A 9,288-nucleotide genomic window follows, 5' to 3' on the forward strand; every position below is an offset into this window, starting at 1 on the left:
TTCTGAATTCCAACTTCCCCAATCTATAATTGTTTTGACAGAAAGAAGAGATACATAAGTATAGAAGTCCATAAACACATTGTTGCATCAAATAGCCACATAACATTAATGATCCATCCATTAAATTGGTATAATTTGATTATTATTCTGGTTTTATTGATTAAGGCATTAAGCTACTGCTATTTTTTTCCTCTTGAAATATTTTACAGTCGCGCTACGCGTGTAGAACCAATCTCACAGAGGGTTCACAGAATCATGTGGCAAGTGGGCCATTTTTCTAAAAAGTATTACTAATAAAGGCAAAAGGAAAAGGAAAAATGGAAATGCATTATGTCTGTACTGTAATCCCAATTCTTTCTCCATTTGGAACCCTAGAAATTGATATCACGTGAAGGGGAATCTCCAGTTCAACTCTGTCCAGCGCCGCACTCATCCCCAGCTTCGCCCATTGCCTCAGTCCACAACCCACAACCGTCGTGACATGCATCGATCTTTGAGGTGACGATAATTACTTGGAGAACACTGTATGTCCTTAAATTTGTAGACACGAAGTAAGTTTCTTTCTAATCTCATTCAGTTTGTGAAATCAATATCCTAAGTTATTTGCATATTCATAATGGAAATGATACTTAGTTATTTGCATATTCATAATGTGCAATCGGCATAGACAGTGGCTGCTCTCTCAGGAATCCGATGGGTGTGAGTGGGCTTGAATTGGGAGATCTTGGCTTCAATTGGTCCACGGTTTGAACTGTGAAATGGGGTGCAATTGAATTTTGTTTGGATATTATTGATAAAACTGTACAAGAAAATAAGAATGCATTTATAATGCATGGACATTAATGGAAGTGTAGGGAATTTACTTAAACATGTACAGCGAAATTTAATAAATTTCAATTTTCATTCAGGATTCAGCTTTGTATTTAGATAAAAACTGTGATAAGAAATATTCCTTTACTTGTAATTTGCAAACTCCTTCGCGTTATTCTTTTCCAGCAGCTTGAATTTGCCTCCCACAGCTGTCCAATTGTTCAGCCTCCAATGAAATCCACACAGAGAATAGACTGCAACTGTTAGGGTTTCTCTTTTGTGCCAGCAAGAATAATGAAAACCTTATGGATCTCAAATCCTAGCTGTGTATATATATAAACCCAAGCGGACCCGGCCCGGTCCGGTCCAATATTTAATTAATCCAATTAATTAAACCCGATCCGTGAATTAATTAATCCAATTAATTAATTCGGGATTATAAATAACAAATTCAATTAATTAATTTATCCAACGATTGTTAAATTAACCAATTGACAATTTGCAATCTTCCAATTCTCTTTTGTGTGCGACCCATTAGGTTCCCGACCACGATGCCTAACGTCGTGAAACATTTTTTTGATCTAATCAAAATTGATAAATTAATACACCCTTTTAATTTATCGTCAATTCACACTCGCCGTCCCTGATTGACATCTAGCAATGTGTCAGGGCAATACATGTGACGGGAAATGTCACGTGGTATGACAAAACCAAATTCGTTCGTTTATCGTGAAATTATTATCCCTTCGTCAATATGATCCGATCAATTACGAGATATGGAATTGTGTCAATCTCGATCATTGATCATATCTTTCACTCCACTATTAAGTCAACATAAATCGAAAACTCCTTTTCGACTTATGAGTACACTTTGGCCAAGGATTTCATCATCGACTTAATTGAATGAAATGCAGATCATAATCTTCTACTATCTAAGAGTGACGAATCCTTTATTGATCAATCACAACCTTCATACGATTCTTGACGTACCCGAACAATGTCGTATTAGCGGCCTCTTTCAGAGCAACATCCAACACCGCCAAAGTATGATTGTCCTCATATAAGGTATCATGACGACCTCAAATCAAAGGACCAATTCTACTACCGAACGTTAGAGATTAGCAACTGACACTCAGATAGTTATCCATGTGGAATCTCTTAGCGGGTCTCCAATGTTTTGTTCTATAACAAAACATCCACGTGTTCATTTAAGTGTCACCACACTTTAGATCGTGAGATCTGCTACTTACTTCACAAGTAAGAAATGCCACACGTGATGGTCTAACTGTATTAACGATATCCGTATCTCGTTACTACTTACGACCATGATTTATTCAAGATCCAATTATATGTAATTTGTATCTCACAATCACAACTCCTTGTGATTAACAGATTACCTAAAAATTGGATCTTCGGATTCTATTATTTAATATTATTTATTACAAAATTAATTTAAATAAATAATAGATCGCCAAAATCAAATGCATTAAATATATTAAAAGCGTTTACAACCTAAATCGATTGGATCTAGGGCATAACACTTACAGGAAGTACTCGCGATTTGTAGTACTACGTCATCAGGCTTTCGTAATCAATAGAATAATATATGCATTGGATGAAAGATTGTTGGAGGCATATGCATTGTTATTTAGAATCTATGAAAAAGGTTGGATTGGCTGAGATAGAGAACTTTGAAAACTAAGGGATTGATCTAGAATTTTTCTTCCTGATTTTATTTGCTGATTTTCTGTCCAGGATGGGAGGACAGAATGCTAGTGTTTGTCATGGCTATAGAAGCATGAAGCACTTCTTTAGGGATTAACCGATAAAACGATGATGTCCATGGTGTGCATAAGGATTGCAGAAATGTTTTGAGGTTGAACGCGAGACTAATAACAGAGGACGATTATTCAAAACCTGCAGTAATAATTGTGGAATTTTGATTGGGTTGTGAATGAAGAATCAAGCGATGAATCAAATAATATTAATGAGTCAATTAATCCTGCACCCATCAAAGAAGTTGAAGATTTGCCAACCATGTTCGATAGTCTAGCTCAAATAGCTGAAAAATGAGACATTGAGATTTCATTGAACGTGACATTCTGTAAGGAAAGCGAAGCACGGACGTGAATAGCAAAGGAGAAGGCCATGATTCATGTGTATAGAAAGACTGGGATTTGCTGTTTTTTAAACTATGTGTTTTTTGTTGGAAACTATGATCCTTTAATGGCACGGTAGACTTATATTTTGTAGAGATAACTTTTGCTCTTGCCGTATGGTAGTCTTCAGTTATTTTCAATGATAGTTTGTAAGGATTTCATGACTGCTATGGGTATGGGCCCCTTCTTCTTCTATGGCTATTAGTTTATGTTGTGAAATGCTTGTAACTCTTCATGGAAGAGAACGAATGAAGTTAAAAATTACTGGATGTCACTTGGAATTTGTGGACAATGCTGTTGATGGCAAGATATCTCTTGGATGTGATAATTTTATAGACTAGCGTACATGTACAGCTCTTATATGTTTTTAGCAGTTCTGGGAGGTTGATAATTATGTTTTCACCCCATGTGCTTAAATTAGGTCTGGACATTTTAGTTTGGCCTAAGTCAGTTGATTATTGTGACAATGAAACACTGCCTTAGCTTTCCCGTTGAACACAGCATTACATCATTTCTTTTCATATCTGATGGTGCAAGCATTGTTTACTGGTGAACTATTGCTTGTGGTTTCTATAATAAGTGAGAACTCATATGAAACCATATCCAACAATAGCCAATGGAATGTAAAGATTTTATATACTTCATAGAAGTGTTCGAACCCAAAATAGTACAGACAACACTAACTTGAAAAAGAAAATATGAAAAAAATAGTGAGCATAAAAAGGTTCCTCCAGATTTTTGCATTACGGTGTTCGGCCACCAAAGGAATCTTTTCTTAATAGTTCAACCGTCACGTCACTTGTTGTATGAGCTTCCTTTATCGTTGTGAACATACATCACGGCCGATTATGGGGGGCATTGGAAGGATTAGCAATGTATGAAGCTCTGGGGGAAGAATCTATGGCATTTACCTGATAATAAAAACAACAACACAATGGAAAGCTGTTGGTTTTGCTCTTTGAATAAAGTCCCAGTACAGGAAAACCCATATAAGTCCACCGTCAATAAACTATGCATAAAAAATATGGGGTGGCAGACTGGCAAAACTTTCAACCGGCCCTTTTTATGAGTACAAAAAAGTAAATTTGTAACATATGTTTTATCCAATAAAAACATCAGGTAAGTGCTGCACCTACACAAAATTAAGACTCCAAAGCCCAAAAGACTCACATTACGTGGAACGGGAAAGAGGTAGGATATGCTCAATTTTCCAAGGAAGAGATTCTTATCAAAAATTAACAATAATATTAGAGTACTTTAACTATAGTTTTAAAATTCCCATTGATCAAATCTCTTTGTCAAACTTAGCTAATCAAAAGTACAGCTAGAAATATTAAACAGACTATATATTATACGGAGGTAAGTGATATAAACATGGAGTATAATTGGGATCTCGATTACCAAAAATTAAAAAAGAGCCAAGCATAACTAAAAAAAAACATCGTATGTAAAGGTCATAAAATAAGAAATTAAGGAAAAACTTGTACCTCGACAAAATTGAACACCCATCTGATCCAATCCAATAGCCGTGGCACCTGGCTGTGGTAAATATGGCCGACCAAAGTATGGACCAGAAGAACCTAACGTGCAATATGGCAGTAAAGTGTGTTCACCTTGCTTTTTGAATGTGATGTTAGTAGATGACGGGGGCATCAAAGTAGATGAAGGAAATTGGTGGGTAAACACTTGGCTTTCTATGTCACCCTACATCAAATAATAACATGAATACAACTTCAAAAAAGCGTACAATTAAATAAAATCTATATACTAACCAACAACAATTGTGAAAATGAGAATGGAGTCGGCTGCGAACATTGAACTTGTGGAGTGAAATGGACAACTGGTGCAGCGGCATCTATATCAACATGAATATCTCTTTGTCTCTTTTCTCTGCATTTAGTCGAAGTACCTTGCATATACATCGAACCGTAAACGAATTGGTAGTGGATGTCCTTTGTGGCTGAAAAGGTTAATAGACCAACATACCTTTGCTTTTTTTGAAGTTGAGTCCAATGGGCTTTTTTCCGTAGTTTCCATGAAGCTTCCATGATTTGGGATCTAATATGCTCGCTCCAATAGTATTTTGTGAATCAAAGTACATTGACTTGCTATATGAAAAGTTGCCTGGGAAAGAACATCGCTACCACTACTAGACTTCGAAGACCTTAGCTCTGCAGCTTGACATTTTATCCGCTCCATTATTGCATGTGCTCGCCTTTCATCGTTTGCAGCAAGGTCTGCCACCTCTGAAAATGCCTAACACATATCATCGTACATCATCTATTCAAGAGTACTAACTAGCCCATCATAGTTCACTGCAACCTTTTGTGTGGGCTCTACTAATATCTTTCCTCTATCTTCGCACTATGCATTTCTTTGGCATTCTAATGACATCATTTCGATCTAAGACTGTGATCGCATGCATACAAATAATTCCATGAAACTCAAACAGATGGTAGCTACAAATAACTTTACATGTCTTGTTCCGATAAGAGAAAATGAACGTTTTTTCTTCTTGCCACTGGGACATGTAACAGACTCTCGAACCTCATATGTCGTCCCAAAATAACCATCTGAAACTGAAATGACATCGCAATAAACTTCCCTGTGAACTCATCTTGCACTTTCTTGAACTTTGAAATAATGTAAACTGATTGAAATTTGCATCTCCATTTCAAATGTTGTTGCGCACGGTATAAATTGCGAGTATGACTTGAAATCAGCCTGAAACTCCTTTTCGACCTTACTCCGTAGTGCCCTTTCGTACCATTCGGCAAACTGCTTTAATGAGGTCTTCGAATAGATATATCCGTCGAAGAATGCATTCATACTCTCATATCATTACGTCGTGGACATTCCTACCTAGAAATGGTCTAAAAAAAGCAAGTTACTTAACGACGTCTCTTCTCATACAAGCCTGACAACAAATCATTATCGTGCAAGTCAAACCTATCGATCATAGCCATCTAGCCTTTTTCGAATTCATCATCAATCTATGAATCGTATACTAATCCATGCATACATGAAAATATTGAACTTTTATCAATGTGATAGCCAAACTTTTCTGGAAACTTCTTGATGATGTGCAACAAACACCATTTGTGCTTTGTACTCGGAAAGACAATCTCAATCGCATTTTGCATGGCCTTATCTTGATTAGTAATTATTCTATGGGAAGGTTACCCATGCATGCACTGGAGCCATGTCCTAAACAGCCACACAAACGTGCGTGTATTCTCATTTGATAACAAACCACAGCTAAGCAGTGTTGATTGTCTATGATGATTCACTCCAATAAAAGGTGTAAACAACATGTCATACTTATTCGTGAGATACTAATGTCAAATGTGACAACATCACTGAACTCTTTGTATGCTTGCATGGACCTATTATATGCCCAAAATACATTTTCGGGCCGTGACTTATCATCCAAATCTATACTAAAGTAGAATCTTGGGCACCTTGCTTGCATCCTCGAAATGTATGATTGTAGAGCTGCAGCATCCCCTTCTCCAAGTCATAACGTCTCACTTGTTCGATATAGTTTTGACAATCTCTCTCAACATACGTCATATCCTCGTACCCACCTGCTTCTACAACTGTGAAATTGAAACTTTTGTGCAAAGAAATTCTTGCCATATCGTTCAATTCAAGCTTCCTTTTCACAATTGCACTCATTTCGCGGTTGCATTGATACAACCTAGACTTGGAAGAACTAGTGTTATGATTGTGTTCCAAGTGGACAGTGTTAATTCCCCATCTTCGAAGGTTATTTGTAGATGTAGATATCCTAGCTTTACAATTTGTTTGACTTGTTGGTTGTGGCTTCAAACAATGGTTGTATTACTGTCCGTTTGGCCTTCACGACTACATGTGAACGTCACATATCTAATCACGCCATCGTTGTTCTTTTTTGAATTCCTTCTCCTCATAGAAAAGCCAACGGTGTAAGCATATCTTTTATAGAAATCAAACAACTCTTTTTCATTCGTGAATATCATGCCTACCTCCGACACAAACTCTCCATCTCTTCCTAACTTTTCGTTGTCACAACGTTGCTGTTGTCTACAACTCTCCAAATAATTAACAATGTTCAGCCACATGAAAACCAAATACAGCACAACAACTATATATGGAAATTTTGACTTGAAATTTCTGTAAAACAAACATTTCTTACATGACATTTGATGAAAAAAGTTGATGAAAAATTTTAATTACTGCCCCTTCGGCTAATATATTCTCCACAAGGAAGCATCATTAATTTCGCAATTTTAAATATCGTATTCTCATTGGAAATGGATATTTAGTTACATAATCTACACGAAATTTGATGAAAAATTCCTACACAAAAATTGGATTGTTTAGTCCTTATAGAGAAATATTGGTTCTTTTAGTTCACAATTCCAGAATACAATCCTGCACAGATTCTTGCATCTACGAAGTTGAATAAAAATTGAAACATTAAACATTAAAATTGAACACTACTACACATATCTACAAAGGGTGGGGATCATCGCAAATGGGTCGTGATTGGAAAGTACTTTTTGAACGGAAAATGCACAATGTGCCGTGGAAAACAAACTCCGATGGCGTTCGGTCAGAGAAGAGGACACGTGGGATGATTAGCTGTTGTATGATTTTCTCTATTTTTGGAGCGCCAGAAAAATGCTGAGCGTGAGCTCTTTCCTCTCTCTTTAGGTCTTCTATTTGGGAAAAGAAGAAGGAAAATGACATTTCCCTCCCATTTCTCCACTTTTTTCCCGTCTACAGTTTTCCTTCCATTCTCCCATTTTTTATTCAAGACACACTGGCCATTTTTAAACTCTTGTACAAGCTCTATGAAAGTCATTATATACGCCCAGCTTTTTCCAATATTTTAATAATGGGATGCCAGGCTGTAGTGCAGACAATCTCTGACATATAATGTCATACTGTTCATGAAATTATCACATCTTTAAGAATGAACGAGTTGCAATCATTATTCAACATGATTGATCACAAATTATGTCTCCTCGGTACCTGAAATTGTTTGACAATTACAAAACAAATATTACACAAAAGAATTATGGTACACAAACAAGCTAAAATAAAAGTTTAAAAATAGGGTGTACATGTATAAACACATGATTGGTCTGTTTAAAAAAATGAAAACAACAAACACCCAATCATCTGGTACCAAGTTAATCTATTTTTTTCTTATCTTTGAGCCTGTACAAACATCGTATTCCTACACAAAGTTGCTAATACCTGTTCTTTTCTCCTCCCATTACCTTGAAATTGAGATTTGCCATGGTATCTTATATACCTTCTTTTGATAAAGTTGACCATGAAAGAGAAGACAATGATGTGATGACTCAGGTTTATTATTATTCAACACTTCTCTAACTAATAGCTTCCTCCCACAAAAATCCTATATAAGAAGCATGACTAATTAATGAGCAATGAGAACCACAAAGAGCACAAAAGTGGTCTAATGCATCAAGCTCAAAATGCACTTAACTGTTCCATCCAAAGATATGGCATTCTCAAGTTCCAAAGATGACGAAAAGGAAATGAATCCATACACACTATTCTTTCCAGACTTACGACCATGTAATACTCATGAACTGACCGAAATGAATTTATCAAAATAGGAATTTATTCTTAGAAAAATCCTAATTTAGTAAAACCCTAATTTATGAAAACCCTAATTTCGCTAAATGACTTGATTATGCAAACTATGTGTTTAAATGAAAATAATTGCAAAATGATGATTGGAATGCAAAATTGATTGTATTTAATAAAATTAGAAAACACTAGGATCACAAATTCCTATGTAATAATCACTTGAAACCCTAATTTCACAATCTGACAACACAATTTGACTATTGATGACTCAATGCTCCTAAGTCTATCCAACGCACACTCTCGAGCAATATTGAACCTATTCTTATGTACCACCAGCTTATATTTCTATGACGGATGCATATACATGAGAATGGATGGGGTTTTATGAGCAATTAAAGAATCACGCAGAGCATAGATGTATATTTCTATTCCCTATCGGACCCTACGATGATCTATACCTTGTCAAATCTATTTCACTTCTCTCGAATGTAAGAAATAAATCACTACACATCACATAATCGTCTGCACTCAATCTTGGACAAAATTAACGTATATAAATCATTCAAATAATCACATAAGTGTTTAATTGTCAAATGGCAAAAATTAAAATCCAAAAATCATATTACATAGTTCATCGATCTCCTAGCATGAGAAAACTTAGCCTAACATTGAGAATTTAAAGGAATACATGAATTCTTGAAAATAAAATATC

The 9,288-nt window shown here is 35.8% G+C and overlaps 1 long non-coding RNA gene across 1 annotated transcript; it reads left to right on the forward strand.

The window, feature by feature from the left end:
- The first annotated feature begins 309 nt into the window (after nucleotides 1–309).
- On the forward strand, nucleotides 310–3,258 carry LOC111390522. Its single transcript, XR_002701928.1, has 2 exons — nucleotides 310–551; nucleotides 2,566–3,258. It is a non-coding gene; the product is annotated as an uncharacterized LOC111390522 (long non-coding RNA).
- The last annotated feature ends 6,030 nt before the right edge of the window (nucleotides 3,259–9,288 follow it).

The sequence above is a fragment of the Olea europaea genome, chromosome 3, assembly GCF_002742605.1.
Source record: "Olea europaea var. sylvestris chromosome 3, O_europaea_v1, whole genome shotgun sequence".
NCBI lineage: Eukaryota > Viridiplantae > Streptophyta > Magnoliopsida > Lamiales > Oleaceae > Olea > Olea europaea.